This window comes from Plecotus auritus (genome assembly GCF_963455305.1).
Source record: "Plecotus auritus genome assembly, chromosome: 1".
NCBI classification, from domain to species: Eukaryota; Metazoa; Chordata; class Mammalia; order Chiroptera; family Vespertilionidae; genus Plecotus; species Plecotus auritus.
The window spans coordinates 235468252-235474251 of NC_137770.1; positions in this window are offsets into that span (position 1 = coordinate 235468252).

Sequence of the window (6000 nt, forward strand, 5' to 3'; positions counted from 1 at the left end):
CAGGCCAGCAGGAGAGGGCAGTTAGGTGTGATCAGGCAGGCAGAGGCAATTAGGGGTGATCAGGCAGGTAGGCAGGTGAGCAGTTAGGAGCCAGCAGTCCCAAATTGCGAGAGGGATGTCTGACTGCCGGTTTAGGCCTGATCCCAATCGGGCCTAAACCAGCAGTGGTACATCTCCCATAGGGTCCCCGATTGGAGAGGGTGCAGGCTGGGCTGAGGGAACCACCTGCTCCGTGCACAAATTTCATGCACTGAGCCACTAGTACTGTAATAAAAGTTATGTGCATGTGGTCACTCTGTCTCAACATATCTTCTTGGGCTGTGCTCACCCTTCTTCTTGTGATGAGATGAAGGGAGGTGAATGACACAGGCGCTGTGACATAGCATTAAGCTACTCTTGCCTCTAGGGCCACTTTTAAGTACTATAAGGTTTCCTTGAACACAGCACTTTGATGCCATGACAGTCAATCTCATCACCTACTAACACGGCACATGGGGAGTGTCTACAGTGTGGAGCTGCAGGACAAAGGGATGGCTCAAGTCTTGGGCAGGACAGAGCCTGACATAAGATTTCTTCATGCTACTCAGAAAGGTTTGCAACTTAAAACTTAGGAATTGTTTATTTCTGGAATGTTTCACTTAGTATTTTCAGACGACAGTTGACCATAGGTAACTGAAACCTCAGAAAGTGAAACTGTGGATAAAAAGAGAAGACTGGATTTAGTTCCATGTGGTTTAAATAATAGACTGATACTGGTGGTTCTGGATTTGTTTTTAGATTTTAGGGACTGATTATTGACTTGTGGATACAGTACAAAATCCTAGTTCTCTTTCTCTCTCTCTCAATCTTTCTCTCCCTCCCTCCTCCCCCACCATCCACTAAACAGAATAAGATTACCTGTTCTGTTTAAGTAAGTATTTGACATTTACATTACTATAACTACATACAGTTCAAAATTGAGCCATGTGGTATACCATGCTTATATGCAACTTTTTATTTCCTCTGGGGTTAATCAGCTGTCTGGGTTTTATATTTATTTTTTTCTAGCCCTATAACTAATTCATCCCCAAACACCCTGACAGAACCATAAATCTCCTCGTTGTTCAAACACCTCTGTTTTCCTGCTCCATTGTGCACTGTTTGTTTTTAGGCGGCCGCTGAGCTAAGTTATATCATCTGCTACCTGCTCCCCTGTCTCCTGGGCTTTCTCCCTGTTTCTTCTTCCTTTTTTAGGGAAGCAAATCCATGAATCACTTCCCGACAAAAGGGGCTTGGAAGGTACACCTTTTGAAACCTTGTAATTCTAGACTTGTCTTTATTCTAACATCACACTTGCTATGTGGTTTGTGCACTACGGGATTTTCTGATGGAAAGAATTTTCACTCAGAATTTTGAACGCATGGGTTTGTGGCTTTCTAGCTTTTGTAGGTGACCTGTTTTGTGGTCCAGCCCGCCCTCCCTGCTCCCCAGGTTTCTATTTCTGCAACCTCACAGTCTCGTGCCTCAATTCGGGACATCTCATCCAGGCGCCCAGCATGGTCCACAGGCATGTGGGATGTTGACAACACGGGAAAGTGGGTGAAGGGGACACGGGGTCTCCCTGGACTGTCTTTGAAACCTTTCTGTATCTCTAAAATAGATCCACAGGAAAAGGTCATTCATTTTTAATTGCCCATGGAGAGAGGAGTTAGGCGAAATCAAAGTGAAAAAAGTCACTTTTTTAGTTCCTCAAAGACAGCACTAAATCAGGAACACAGATTGGAACACAGATTGGAATCCCACCCTATCAGGTTATCCTAACCCCAAGAAGAAGCATTAATATAGAAGGAAATGAAGGAAGACATTTAAATGTACATGTTTGGTGATCTTAATATCAAAAATACAGGGCATTAAACAACTATTAACTGAGTCCCTACAGTCCTTCAGTTCTGAAGCAATCATTGTAACTCCAATGAAAAAAAATATATATTAAATTATTTTCACTATAGACCACTAGATGGCAGTATTGCAACTTTTTTTAGGTTTGCAAGTTAATGTATGGAGTGTTACCAAAATTTAGTTATCCCACCAATGGCCACTTACCCCAGAAACCCCTAGCTAACTACAACTGCTCTTCGACTGATTTTCTCCAGAAAGAATACGCTACCTTCTTAGCATTCCACATTCTCTGAAGTAATTTGACCACAAATGGTCGAATTTAATTTTCCTCAGCTCTGATGGGATTCTCTAGCATAGGATTCTCAAGTGTTTGGAGTAAGGACATCTTTACATTCTTAAAAATAATTGAGGCCCTTAAGGAGCTTTTAAAATTGTGGGTTATATTTATCAACAGTTACTCTATTCAAAATTAAAACTGAGATTTAAAAACAATACTTACTGATGACTTCTTTTAAATAGCATTAAACGCATGTGAACATAGTATATAACATGTTTTAGGAAAAATAATCATATACTCAAAAACAGAAAATACTTACTGAGAGAGAGTTTTAGAGTTTGCAAATCTCTTTTATGCCCGACTTCGCAGTAGGTAGTTGGATGTTCTTATCTGCTCTGCTTCCATGCGCTGCCTCTGGAAAATTCCGCTGCAAACGCAGAACAAGAGCTGAGAGTGAAAGAAGCACATCGTGTCTCAGTGTCATCACGAAAAGAGTTTTGATCTCGTGGGTGCCCAGAAAGGTCTCAAGAACCTCCGGGGAACCTTAGCTGTCCCAGCACTCTCCAGAATCTTCCTTTGCTACCCACACCTCTCTGCATCTTCTCACCTCTCAGAGATCTGATTCCACCCACATTCCCTGCATGAAAGTCCTAATGGCTGTAAGACATATGTATTTGCAGAATTCACACACTATCTTGGGTTTAAAAGCATTATTTTATTTCTTTATTTTGTTTATATGAAAGGAATTCTGATATCATGGTCCTATCTAGCAAGACTAGCTGGTAATTTAACTTGTCATTCTCTCAGTCCCCTTCATTCCATGTTAGGGCCATACATTAAAGTAAAAGCCCTCCAAAAAAAGGCGGACTTACATTAAATGAAGACTACACATAAGAAACAATGCCTAGTGTCCCCATTCTCTCCCCTCACAGCTTTGGTCCATAGTGATGAAGGCTGAGACGCCCACTCTCCAACTTCCAGGCCAGCCATGGTCCTTCCAAGTCCACTCACGGACTCTCTGCTTTGGAGGCACAGGGTGTAAATCTGAGGCCTTAGATTCAACCCCCTCCTCCGAACTACTCAGTAATCTCTGTGAGATCCTGCCACCTTCCCAGGGTACTGCCTTGGAACAGCACAACAAACACTAGCATTCAAGACAGGTACCAACTCCTGTCCACCATCCAAGCTGGAGGGGAACACGAGTCAGTTGCATTAAGGTTTTGGCTACAGATGTGCTCTCTCTAGAAGTCCTAGGAGTGGTGAAGGACTATAAATACAGTGTCCTCTGGAGTAAAAAATATACACAGTATTTTTTTTCTTTGTTAGCTGCAAAATAAGCTGTTATTCAGGAAGGATTCAGCCCCATTAGTCATGACTTTGAACCTCCCAATTTGAAATGTGGAGATTCAGAAATCCTGGCACTCAAATGTTCCGTAGAACCCCTGTCAGGAGGAAAGTCTGGGTCTAAATGGGCGTTTTCCCATCTTCAGCAAAGACAGCAAAGAGCCAAGCCCTACTTCCTATTCCCTCTGGGTATACAGTCAGACCACATTTGTCAACTCTCCCTCCCCCCCCACCCCCTTAGATGTGGCCATGTGACTGAGTCCTGGCCAGGAGAGTGTGGGCAGAAATGAGGCCCACCACTTCCAGGCGAGGTCACTGAGATCTGCCCACACAGCCACTTGTGTCATCCACATGTCATTGGTCCCCTCTCATCTACTGACTGGACACAGAGGCGCAACTAGAAAACTTGAGGCCCTCGGAACTCCTTGGATGGAAGGAGCTGTTTCCTATATGCCCCAAGTGGAGCAGGGCCCAGTACCAACCCCAGAGGCAACCCCCTTCAGACTATGGGTTGAATGTTTACTTTGCTAAACCACTGAACTTAGGGAGGTACTGAAAAAAGACACTCTCTGAATAATGACTACATTTTGAAAAAAGGCCATGGAAAAAAATTTTGTAACTTCAAAGAACTTCTCTCCAGCAAGGGGAGACTCTTTGGTGGTATCAACCACGGGGGGGGGGGGGGGGGGGGAGGGCGGGGGGAGAGAAAGTTAAAGGGAAGTGAAGGGGGCCAGGTGGGAAGAGGCACACCAAAGGGCAAATCCACCTGAGGTTGGTTTCACAATGGATTATTCATCTGTCCTTCCTTCATTTGTCAACCAGATCTAGTCAAATCTTGACCGCAGATGCATACTCTAAGAAGTGCTTTGCGAACAGGCCCCCTCGCTCCTGAGAGTCATCGGGCTGTTTTAATATTTCAATAATTCTAATTGCAATTATAAATTCACTTCCTATCAGCTCTCCCAGGCTATCTAAAGCACCCATATTATTGCTTTTGACTGAATTATACAAACCCATTGTGCTAATACCAGCTTCCCATGCATGAAAATGCAGAAATGAATTAGTTATGACAATGCTCTCGCGTTCATCGTAGCAGAGTCTGTCAAAACATGAAGTCCAGAAAGTATACTAGTGATAAGAGAAATCTTTCATTGTGCGAATTCTGACAACCACTGTGTGAGTGTGTGTGTGTGTGTGTGTGTGTGTGTGTAGGTGTGTGTGTACCCTGCAGGGAGGGACATGTATTCATGGGAGCCACCCAGGATTCAGGCAACTCTCAGGGCTCTCTTGCTAACAGAATCTAAATTCCTTTGGGTACCTGCCTTGTTCCTATGCAGCTTAGATGCTCCTGGGGAAGCCCACGCTCCACCCACCCAGTAATCCACCAGCTGCAGGGACTAATTCAGGACCATCTGCACCTCTCATCTCACTATTGACAGGGATTGGATCAGAGGTGGGCTGCAGACCCCACTGAACAATGCTATGAGAAAATGCACCTCGGGTTCCTGAAGAAGCAGCTTTCGCCCTCTTCCATAGAACTATCTAGAAAGATTTACCCTCCTACCACCCAAGAATGTGGATGTTTGGGGCAGTCATTTCCTAGACATAAAGAGAACTAGCTATGGGCTATGGAGGGAACTGAACCTTTAAGAACCAATAAATTTCCTGTATGGTTTAGGCCTATTTGGGTTGATTTTCCTATACTTTGCAACCAAAAGATTCATATATGGCATCATATATATGTGGGATATGGGTATCTGTATCTTTATCTATATCTGTATTTATGTATACATATACACACATATACATAAATGTATATATATGGAAGATACATTATGTTATGTTTATTTATACATGTGGCTTGATATAGATGTACATTTATATAAATGACTATAGAAATAGACATATAAAAGTAGATGTATGTTATTGTGTGTCATATACATGATTCCCATGCATGTCCACATATCCTAAACCCCCTCTACATACAGGTACTTTACTGGATACTTTCCTAGCTAACTTAAATGTTGCCCCGTATCACCAGCCCAGGAATGAAGATATATGTGAGATCATTAATGGCTGGCTAGAGTGAAATTCAATTACATTATTTGCATTAACTTATTGAAGGCCATCCACCCTGTAAGATATATCATGAAAGCAATATACAACAATATCCATGCATCACTCTATATTTCAAAAAGCCACACTGCCACTCAATTAAGGATTTACTATTGAGTCATTTTCAAAACAAACTCCCAAATGTTCTGCCCTTCAATGTGTTGACAGGCTGCTACTAACGGTGGCATAGCAGGAATCACAAAAACCACTCAATGCCGCTCAGAGCTCTAAGAATAAAAGGCAGGCAGTAGAGGTAGAGCCCACAGAACGCCTCTCTGGAGCCTCCCAGCCAATGCCCAGGGTGTGGCATCAGATTCCAGCAGTAACACGCTTCGGGACGTTATTCGTACGCCGCTGCCATGATTCTGTGGACCTCATTCAGCCGC